Source organism: Cryptomeria japonica, chromosome 9 (assembly GCF_030272615.1).
Source record: "Cryptomeria japonica chromosome 9, Sugi_1.0, whole genome shotgun sequence".
Taxonomy (NCBI): domain Eukaryota; kingdom Viridiplantae; phylum Streptophyta; class Pinopsida; order Cupressales; family Cupressaceae; genus Cryptomeria; species Cryptomeria japonica.
This window is the reverse complement of record NC_081413.1, coordinates 747395739-747408005: the sequence shown is the minus strand read 5'-3', so window position 1 is coordinate 747408005 and position 12267 is coordinate 747395739. Positions and strand designations below refer to the sequence as shown.

Here is a 12267-nt window from a genome sequence, read left to right as displayed (position 1 = left end):
GTTGGCCTACTATTAGGGTCTCGTAGGTCAGCAGTGTGGTTTGGGAACCCAACTGGGGGTTGTGGAGCTCAGCAGAGAGCTTTACGGGCCTTTCAGATTGGAGTTCTAAGGTTGAATCCATGATTAAAATTGAAATATTAAAGTTGGCCTTAAGGGAATAGTAAAAAGTGAATAGTAACAGAGAAACATAAGAGGAATAGTGAAAAGTTCCCCCCCATCCTAGTAACTTAAGATGTTTTTAAAAGGTGGTCAAGTTCACAATGAAGAATTAGACCCTCATGTTAATGCATTAGTAGCTTCTGCAAGATAAGACTTCTCTAACCCGTTAATTTCCTTTATTCTGTTATGGTTTATTCATCTATGCTATTAGATTATCTGATTTATGCTTTCAGAACTGAATATGTTTATCAGATTGTAACATTGATCATGATTATGATATTGGCATTGGATAAAGATGGATTAGATCGACGACAAGCTTAACATAGTTAAGCGTCGATCTAAATGCTATCGGGTTGTTAAGCGTCGATCTAAATGCTATCGGGCTAATAACCCGATAGCATATTAATGACGATTCATTTATGAATCGGCATTAATATGCTATCGGGGTATTAACCCGATAGCATATGTAATGCTATTTGTTATCGGGTTTAGTTCATACCGATAAACATTTATAATCAGGCCATTAACAAAGCATCATAACTAACACCGTTTCAATCGAGTGTTTAAGTAATTAAATGTTAGTTACCAAACATAACCGAAATTGGGATGTGCAATATGGAAAGACACCGATCAATAGGTGCCTTAATCGGTCATGTCTAAAGTCAAGACATTTATTGACCGGTATTCTAAAACATATAAAGCCCGACATGAATCATTTGGAGAAGACATATAAAATATTAATGATCTCTCTCATTCAGCCTGCAACAAAACAATCAGATTATCAGACAATATAATCATATAAAATTCTCACATATATAATTTGTTCTTTTATTGCAATTGAATAAAACTTTACATGGTATAAGAGCGAGGCTAATCGAATCTGAGGCTATTCAATTTCTGAATAATTCAAGAACAAAATTATATATTACATCACATTTCCAAAATGGCCAGCGCTATTAGATTCGAAGATAGACTCGGAGGTAGCGATGATTTCTCATCTTGGAAGTTTAGAATCAAAATGATTTTCAGAGAAAACAAAGTTGATTCATATGTTCAAACTGAAAGTGCAGCACCCGAGAATGAACCCGACAAAACAGCATGGATTGAGGCAAATGAAAAGGCTATTAAAATAATAGTTGATTGGGTAAGAAACAACATAATGCCCATCATAAAGAAACAAGAGACAGTTTACAAAATGTTCAAAGCACTTGAAAGGACATTTGAGATATCAAATGCAAGTCGTATTCTGGCATTGAAACGAGAGATAAATCATATCACGATAAACAAAGGGGAGACAATCAACTCCTACTTCATGCAATATGAGGAAGTGACCATCGGAGATGATTCCTCACATCCAGTCAGAGGAATTAGAACCTGCATCATCAAATTAAAGACAGGCATGTCATTGCAACTTGAAGGAGTACTATATGTCCCCGGCATCAAAAGAAATCTAGTCTCCATATCAGCACTAGAGGATAATGGATACAGAGTGACCTTCATGGAAAACAAGGTGTTGGCTTGGCCGAGAAATTCTACCATCAAGAAAGCTAAAGTCATTGGGCAAAGACAAGGCTATTTGTATGAGCTATGCACAGAGCCCAACTTAGCCTTAATTCATGAAGCCACAAATGCAAATGAGGTGTGGCATAGAAGACTAGGCCACCTGAATTATAGGGCTTTATCATCTATGGGAAATCTTGTCACAGGTCTACCTAAGTTGAAGCAATATCATTCAGAGGTGCACAAGGGATGTGCCCTAGGTAAAAATACCAAGGGTGGCTTCCAAAATAGTACTAGGAAGACAAGCAAAATATTAGAATTAGTTCATTCTGATGTATGTGGACCTATGTCCAAACCCTCTCTAGGGGGATTTTTGTATTATGTAATATTTGTTGATGACTACTCTAGGAAAACTTGGATCTACTTTCTGAAATGTAAAGAATCAGAAGAGATCCTCAATAGGTTTAAAGAATTCAAATCACTAACGGAAAACTACTCGGGAAATAAAATTAAAACCCTAAGAACTGACAATGGGGGGGAATATACTTCAGAATTATTTAAAGATTTTTGTAAAAATTCAGGGATTAAGAGGGAGTTAACAATACCTTATAATCCTCAACAAAATGGGGTAGCTGAAAGGAAAAATAGGACTATTGTAGAAGCTGCCAAAGCCATGATCCTTGATCAAAATCTAAATATCAAACTTTGGGCAGAAGCAACTAGCACTGTGGTATATATACAAAACAGATGTCCTCACTCCCACCTTGAAGATAAAACTCCTAAGGAAGTCTTCACCAAAATAAAGCCAGATATCATCCACCTTAGGATATTTGGGTGCCCTATCTATATACATGTACCTAAAGAGAAAAGACTAAAACTAGAACCTTCTGGAAAAAGGGGAATACTTGTAGGATATAGTGAAACATCCAAGACCTATAGAATTTATATACAAGGTCAAAGAAATATTGAACTTAGTAGGGATGTAATCTTTGAAAAAGACTTAGCCTTCAAAAGAGCCCAAAGTACAATAGAACCTGAAATCTATATCCCTACTCCTAACATAGAAGAAGATCCTACTCCTGAGCTTCAGAGGGAGAATCCTGAGGAGACTATAGGTGAAACTCAAAACCCACCTAGAGAAAAACTCAAGAAAAGACCACTATGGCCCACCAAGACTGTAACAGAAGCTCCGAACTTTGCTGCTCCTTCAGGAACCTTCAGGAAAAGTAAAAGGCCTAATAAATTCACTAGCTATGTTGCCCTTATGAATGATCTCTCTAAAGTTGAACCAAACAATGTATCAGATGCACTTGAACATCATGGAAGGATGCCATGTCTGAAGAGTATCAATCCATTAGGAAGAATGATGTTTGGGAGATTGTTCCTAGGCACACTAAGAAATCTGTTGTTTCATCTAAATAGTTTTTCAAGATCAAACATGCTGCAGATGGCAGTATTGAAAAACACAAGGCCAGATTTGTAGCTAGCGGGTTCTCACAAAGGGAAAGAATAGATTATGAAGAAACATTTGCACCTGTTGCCAGATATACATCGGTAAGAGTTGTACTAGCCATTGCAACAGCAAAGGGATGGAAGGTACACCAGATGGATGTTAAGACAGCATTTTTAAATGGTGAGATCTCAAAATAAGTCTACCTAGAGCAACCTGAAGGGTTTGAAATTCATAATGCAGAGTCTCATGCATGTAGACTTAAGAAAGCTCTCTATGGGCTCAAATAGGCTCCCAAGGCCTGGTATGAAAGAATTAACACCTATCTCTCAAAACTAGGTTTCACTAAAAATGATGCACATCCTAATCTCTACTACAAAAGAAATAAAGGTGATATGCTAATATTGATTTTATATGTTGATGACCTATTAATCACAGGAGATGATCACCTTATAGATCAATGCAAGAAAGATCTATCCACAGAATTTGATATGATGGACTTGGGACTATTCATTACTTCCTAGGGTTAGAAGTATGGCAGAATTCCAATAATATTGTACTAAACCAAGGAAAGTACATCTTGGACATTTTGACGAGATTCGAAATGCTAAATTGTAGGCCCATGACCTCTCCTATGGAAACCAACTTACATAAACTTAAAGAAGCAGCAGCAGAATCATAGTCCACTGATCCTACTCAGTACAGGCAGATGATTGGGTCCTGTTGACGTGTATTTTGTACACCATCATACACAGAATAAAATACCAATAGGCATCTTATCCTCTCTTGAGAAAATAGTCTCTAACTGCTGAAGATTCGCGTAAAGGATCAGTTAGGTAGACTCCAAGGTTCTTTTAGTGGGGTCTCCACGTGTGGACAAGCTCCAGTGGTATGATGTGATTTGCTGGAATCACAAGGGGACTTACATTGAACTTCCGATCTGCTTTGCTGGACACAGGCTCTTACTAACTTAGATTAAAAAAATGGAAAAAGGATAAGGGCGAAGAGAGGATCTAATCCTAATACTAAGAATGTAGGAGCAATGATTGATTTTTGATGAAACTCTAACTAGATCTTGTTTTGACATCAATGGAACATCTACACAAGACTAGTGCGATCTTCTATGGAAGCTTTATGATGTTCAAATCATCACCGCAGGCATAGATACCATCCAAGTTGATGCATATCAATGAAGAAGCGACAAATTGAAATTGAGCTTGAGCTGAACGATTCCAGTTGACTACACAAGGCAAGTCTGCAATCAACAAACTGCTAGTAGTATGGATATACGAATTCCATCATCAATTAATCACATTTCCTCCATTCATCTAATCATTTACCATCTAAGATTGAAAACTCAACAAGAAACCATGCAAATTGCAAGAAAACGACATATTTCACCATTACTTCAATGAAAATGGAGTTTGTTTACAATCAATGGCAACAATTTCTTGCCTTGTCCTCCTATTCTACTCTAACTACTTATTCTATCAACTATATTCTAACTCCTCCAACTATTTACAACTCTCTCTCTAACTTATTGCTAATTATTAGCCTTTACAAATGAAATGTTTGGGCTTATATAGTGCCCACAATACAATTTGATGGCTTAGATCAATTCAAGATCAATGGCCAAGATTCAACAATGAAAAACCCTAATTAGGGTTTGTTACAACCATTACATAACATTTAATGCTTGACCAATGAAATAATTGTATTGCTTGGACACATGTCCCTTTTAGAAAAATCGACCAATGGATAGCCGGGGTAGGTACATCGGAGTTTGTGCCACCTTCCATGAGTTAAGTACATTGAATCTGGACATGCTGAGATGGACTTCACTGATTGGAGAAATGATGACTAGGATGCCACCTCATTTGACACTTGTAACTTGGTAGATATTCAACTTGATGTTGTTGAGAAGCTTGCTTTAATTAATTCATCTGGAACTTTTTACTTCTTCAACGAGCCCTTGTTCTAACTCCTTGCGTCCTTGATGTGTAGGAAGATGATGTACCTCGCCTTGGAACGCTGGATTGCCCTTGATGATGTTAGTCCAAAGAAGGTCGTCCATGTCCTGGCTTGATCGTCCTGGCGAAGACCGTCCTTGATCCGGCTTGATTTTTCTTGAAGAGACCTCCATTTGATGCCTACACAACATTTCAAAATTAGTAACATGATTTTGCAATACATAACATAAATTAGGAAACTCAATGATACGTCCTTTATTAATCATTTCCTAAAAAAGACTGAGCTAAGGCAAAACAAAATTTCAAAATTTCAAAATTAAGGCAATGACGATCAAAATTCGAAATTAAAACAAGAGATCTTGCCATACCTTACTTGAGAGCTTAACTCTAAAATGCAAAATGAATAAAATTGCCTAGGCAAAAATTGACGTAAGATGGTCATCAACGTGATTCTTCTTCAAAATGACAACTTCGCCACCTTTGATATGTCCTTGGCAAGTTCGCTCAAGTGAGATTAAGTTCGCACCACCTTTGGATAGATGTTTCGCCTTGGATAAAACTAGTGCCTTCTTTTGTTTTGAAATGAAATTCGCTCCTTCAAACACACTCGCACTCCCTTGATGATGTTTGCGCCTTCCTTGACAAGACCCGCACCTTGAAGATAATTTCGCACTTCTCCCTTTGAGATCGCATGAAAAATGATAATGTGAAAATAATGATTCTCACCTCCCTTTATAGCGCTCATCTCACAATTACCACCTTAGGCCGACTTGATAATTAATAAGGCAAATTTAAAATAAACTTAAAAGGCCGACCTTCAAAAACAAATAAATACCAAGCGCTCCCTTTTGATTTTTATTAAATTAATAATTAATTATTAAATGCCTTTATTTTTAATTAATAAATTTCGATTTTTTACAAAGGCAAAAATAATTAATAAATACATACCATGCGCTATTTAAATGCTTTTAATTAAATATCGATTTTTTTTCCAAGCATTTAAATAAATTCAAAAAAATGTGTTTGAGCGCCAAATTTTGAAGATGAAGGATACGTACCTCATCGCCCTAGTCCTTGACTGAGGGACAGGAGCGATCCATTACCTTGGTCATGATCCTTGCATATTTTACGTCCAAGGTCTTCATTTCTACGTTGAATTTGCCATTTTCCTTGGGATCTTCGAACTTGATTGACTTATCCTTGCGATTGAATGTCCTTTTGTGGTGATATCGCCCTGGTCCTTGTCCAAAGGACAGGAGCGATCTTCTTGTTTCCACGTCCATCTTGCATCTTTTAACTTCGATCTTTCATTGTAAAGTGAGTAACACCCTTGTTCGTTCCTTTTGCGCTTGTTCCATTTGCTCGCATGAAGTTTTGAGCGCATTAAAGGGATCATCGCCCTTGTCCCTTGGAGAGGGACAGGAGCGATATGGTCTCTATGTTCAACTTGATGATCATTTTACGTTTGAAATCTTCGTGTATCACCTTCAAAAGACTCCATGGACCCTCTAAGACCTTGCAAAATCTTGACCTTACGTGATTCTTGCATGAGTTGATCAATATACCTAATATCGCTCTGGTCCCTTCCTGAGGGACAGGAGCGAAGTTCATCATTATGTGCTTGTTCTTGTTTTTACCAACTTGCAATCATCTTCATTACGTGAAATGATGTCCTTTCGACCCTCTTGGTTGCTCGAAACTTGTTTGTCCTTTGAAATTTATGCCATTCTGTAGATATCGCTCTGGTCCTTCAGTGAGGGACAGGAGCGAAATTGACCCTCTAGGCAAGAACTTCATCATTTCATTGTTTTTGATCAAGTCTGGATGTTCTATCATGCTCATTTCGTCCTTCACCATGCCTTTGATGTCTCGATTCGTCCAAACAAGGTCAGGAATGGCTCAACTAAGCATTTTCGCTCTGGACCCTTGGTGAGGGACACGAGCGATTCGCCTTGGTCCCTTGGAGAAGGACACGAGCGAAATTTGACTTTTCGCACTCTTTATCAGGATAATTTTAATGGAATATAACATTTAAGTATAAGAAAGAAGAAACATAGAAGGCACTTATACTTTAAGTTATATTCCATATATACTTTCAGGATGTTTGAGAGTGGTTTCAGACCTCCAGGAGTTATATTGCAAAATCTAGTTTTTGGAGGTTTTTTTCAGTTTCCAGACTTAGTCAAATTTCAGGGTCAGGACATTCCAGACTTAGCCAAATTTCAGGATCAGGACCTCGCTCAAGCCGGACTTGGTTATCCATGTGATCTCCCCGACAGCACTTCAAGTTATATTCATTTGATAAAATGTACCTCTTTGGACCTTTTCACATCGTCAAGACGTTAAAATCTTGCAAGGACAAAGCAAAATTGGATTTGTAGCTCCGGTCCTTCACTGAGGGACAGGAGCGATTTTTCCCCTGGAGGCATTTCTGTGTTCATGAAAATCTTCAATTTATATTCAATGGAAAGATCTCGCCTATCTCCATCACTTCCAATTCGTAATTCATCTTGACCCTGCAGGAATAGTAAAATATTTGAAAACGAGCTCCCGTCCTTCACTGAGGGACAGGAGCGATTTTGCTCCTACAGGCCAAAATATCATGATTTTACACATTTTATCACTTCACAAGGCGAAAACAAATCATTTGAAATGCCTAGGATCAAAATTCAAAAAGTCAAAATTTGGTCAAAAATATTCAATTGGACAAAAATTCACATTTCATCTTCAACACTTAGACAAATTTAAGCTCTGCATCAACATTCCAATTGAAAATTAGACCATTCTGGCGAATTCATTGCATTCAAAATTTGCATTCTAGAAAAGGAAATTCAAAAAGCTCCCAAAACTGACTGGATTTTGGCCTGAAAAGACAAAAATAAAAACCCTAGGGCTTGACCCTAAATCCAGACAACTAACAAACTAACAAAACCCTAAAAAAGCAAAGCGAAAACGAACAAAACGAGCAAAAAAACATGGGTCCCCATTTGCAATGGGGCGATGTGTGAAAACGTCACAACAGGTCCCTAATGTATCTATTAAATACAAGGCCAGATATCTGTTATGTTGTTAATGCTCTAAGTCAATTTATGTGTGAACCTAAGGAGATACACCTGGCGGTAGTAAAACATATTATGAGACACTTACAAGGTACCCTAAACCTTGGTCTTAAATATGAGAAAGTTGATATAGATCTACATGGATTTACAGATTCAGATTGGGCTAGCAACGTGACTGACAGAAAAAGCACTTCAAGGTGTTGTTTCAATTTAGGTTCAGCCATGATATCTTGGATCAGCAGAAAGCAGTCTTCTGTAGCTCAAAGTTCCACCGAGGCCGAATACATTGCAGCTTCTATGGCTGCCCGAGAGGCAGTATGGCTTAGGAAGTTGCTTGTGGGATTGTTTGGAGAACCTATGAAACCTACTATTATTCATTGTGACAATCAAAGCTGCATAAAACTTTCAGTAAATCCAGTATTCCATGACAGGTCCAAACATATTGAGATCCCATACCACTATGTACGAGATATGGTTGACAAGAATGTAATTTAATTAGAATATCTTTGTACAGGAGATCAAACTGCAGACATTCTGACCAAACCCCTTTCCAAAGTGAAGATTGATCACTTTAGAAAAAGTTTAGGTATGATAGAAAGGTAATCTGCTTTGTAAATAAGATGTTTAACGTGTAAACTTCTTTTGTCATGTTGGGACATTTTGGGTTTCACCCCCTGTGTTCATATCTAAGAGGTGACGATCTCATAGATAATGAACACTTGTATGCAGACATCATAAGGTGACGATCTTATGATTCTCTAAACCAGTTATCATGTTGGATCTCTGGTATGTCATGGATGTGCCATGATGGTGTTGTGCTAAAACATTTGTATAAAATATTTGTGCACATATCACAACCTGGATAAGATGAGAATTTAACCATCCTCGTATGTTTATCTGTAGTATTGCGTGTTTAGGCAATATTGATATCACGTGTTCAGGTGATATCTTGTCATAATGAAATGATGAATCTTCTATATCACATGGTTAGGTGATACTCTATGTCACATACTTAGAGTGATGTTTTATATTTGTATCTTGTGTCCTGATGGTACTTCATATCATATGTATAGATGATATATATTCTTGCAGACTGACATTATTCTGGTTATGAAAGAGAAATGTGATGCAGGTTACTTTATCTATCTTCCAACGCTAAGAGGGAGTGTTAATGCATTAGTAGCTTCTGCAAGATAAGACTTCTCTAACCCGTTAATCTCCTTTATTCTGTTAAGGTTTATTCATCTATGCTATTAGATTATCTGATTTATGCTTTCCGAACTGAATATGTTTATCAGATTGTAACTGTAGACGTCTAAAAATGGTCAACGCTTGCGGAGTCATACTTCAACATTTGCGCATTGCCTTATTTTAGGATTTTTGCGTCGCATTAACATTTCTTCTATGTTGCGCACTTGGTCTTTATCATTTGCGAGCATCGAGTCCTTCTTCTGCATTCCTCATTTTTATCGCTTTCGAATTTGGTCTTGTCGATAGCAATCTTCAGTCATGATTTTGGTCGATCTTGTCAATCTCTTATCTCCTAGGGCCAATCTTGTCAATTTTGCGATCGATGTGTCATCAATCGTTGTCCTTTTCAATCATGTCAATTTGGATCAATTAGTCATTGTTCCTCGTCAATTGGCGCATTTATCAATCAAATCGTTTGTCAGCATTGGTCTTTTATCCAGTCAGAATCATGATCGAATCGAATCGACGTCAATTATCCTTTGTCAAGACCTAATTGTCATCCTTGCATTTCTAAATCATCTTTTAGGGTTTCATGATTTTATTCATTTAACCCTGTTTGTCATTTCTCCCTCTAGGTTAAATAATTTATTTATTTATCCTAGGTCTTCGTGTCACAATTAAATGTTTAATTTAATTGGCTAACTAATTATTCCTCTTTTTGTGAATTAATTAATAAATGACAAATTATTAATTGATTTACCTAATTTCTTCTAGTTCCTAATTTCCTAATTTTCTAATTTCCTAATTCCTTTTTTCCAATTTTCTAATTTTCCTAATTTCTAATTCAATTTCCTCCTATTTTTCTCCTAATTTCAAGGGAATGACATTTCAATTTGTCATAATTTGTCATAATTGACAATCAATCAATTTTTGACATAGAAAGTTGTCATAATTTTTGTCATGAATTATCAATCAATCAATTTTGCATAGAAAGTGCAAATTTGTCATAATTTGTCATAATTGACATTCTTGATTTGCAATTTCCATTTGAATCTCTTCATGCTAATTTGATCTTTTCTCCAATTTATCTATAAATTGAATGAATTTCTTCAATCAAGACTAATCACATTATCAATCTAATCACTTTGTCGAATCAATCACGCTTCGAGTATTCTTGCGCTTCTATCTTGTCTACTTGCTTTCATCTCATTTGTATGCACTTGTAGGTGAGATCCACAAACAAAGCTATTTGAAGAAGAAAGAAGAACAATGGAGCCACATGAAGGAGATATTCAGATCTGCATTTGGTTTGCTTAGTTTTTAATCTTGAATGTTTTGCTTTCATATCTCTATTGGATGTAATTAGGATTAATCATTGCATTTGAGCTTTTGTGATTGAGCTATGATCATTAATATTGAATTTCTTGTGATGATTTCTGATTTCCTATGCTACATTAATTGGTGAACCCGACGTGAACTAACCCCCTAATTATGCTTTTGAGTGCTTTTGAGTTGATGTGCAGGTTAAAAACCCAAGAAACAGGGTAATGCAGGGTTTTTTGGGAACTTCTGCACCTGTGTCAAGCAATTTGCGCCTGTGTCAAACATTCTGCGCCTGTGTAGGCAATCCTGCGCCTGTGTAATGCATCCTGCGCCTGTGTGAGTACTTCTGCGCCTGTGTAGGCAATCCTGCGCCTGTGTAATGCATCCTGCGCCTGTGTGAGTACTTTTGCGCCTGTGTAGGCAATCCTGCGCCTGTGTAATGCATCCTGCGCCTGTGTAGGCAATCCTGCGCCTGTGCAATGCATTCTGCGCTTGTGTAATGCATTTTGCGCTTTTGTCATGCATTTTGCGCCTGTGTAAGGCCAGAAACAGAGGTAAAAAAAGCAGTGTTTTTACTTGCAAATTGATTTGTTTTGCATTTTGTTTCTGCTTTTTGGTTTTATGGTACTAATTCTTTGTGCAGCATCTTGGCATACGCATGGCAAAGACAACGAATGAAACTACTAACACGTTTTATGCAGGTTTGATAGTCAAAGACTAAACATATCAAACTTCTGAATTGGGTTTTGCAGGTTGCCTTGGACTACAACTAAACTTTGTGTTTGTAATTAATATTTAGGCACCTAGTATGATTTCTAAATAGGATGGAATGAATGTATGTTTGCTTTGATTGTTGAGTTTGACATTGGAGTAGGAGAGTATGCTCTCATCCTTCTTAGGGTGATCAGAAATCCAGATCTTCGATACCATGCTCATGTTTTTTATTGTGTGTCACCTTTAGAGGGCCTGCCTTCCCGACCATTTGCTTTTGCAAGCATGTGACAATCGTGAGAAGGGAACGACCCAAAGTGAGTATGGCTAGAATACCTTGGCATTCTAACTCACTATAAACAAATACCTGATGGGCGAAGCTTTGAAGGAAGGGTTACGTGGGAATTGCAGTTACTTGGGAAGTGATGACCCTTGAACTCTTTCTCATATGAACATCTAAGTAGGACCTAACGGTCTAAATCGTGCTTGCGCGACTACATTTGTTTGGTATCTTGGTGGGCTTAATGTCTCAATCACGCTTGCGTGACACCAAGGAGTAACGCTTAATAGAAATCCTTACTAAACACCTTGTATTTAGAGGCCAAAAATCCTTCTAGTTGCTTGAGAAGGACAAGTTCGGATACTTGGAAGAGATACTAAGTTCGCCATGGGGAGATTTCCATGGGGACTGATGCTTGGCTGCCCTGAGAAGTGAGTGTCGTGGAGGGGAGCCCGTGGGGTCAAGCATCTATGTATTCTCCTTGAATCTCATAACGAGTCTACCTCTCAAGTACCTAATGTCCTTGCCTACCATAAGAAATGTGTGAATGAGCATGATTGTATTGAGTCTAAGTTGAAATATCTTGTCTTCTTTGCTTGTCAAAAGTTGAATTGCATCTCATTT

General features: G+C 37.4%; 1 protein-coding gene across 3 annotated transcripts in view; it reads right to left on the bottom strand.

Moving 5' to 3' along the window:
- The window catches only part of LOC131064657 (protein GRIP), a 289846-nt gene that overhangs the window by 168059 nt on the left and 109520 nt on the right, over positions 1 to 12267 (bottom strand). The gene's annotated exons all lie outside the window — the stretch shown is intronic.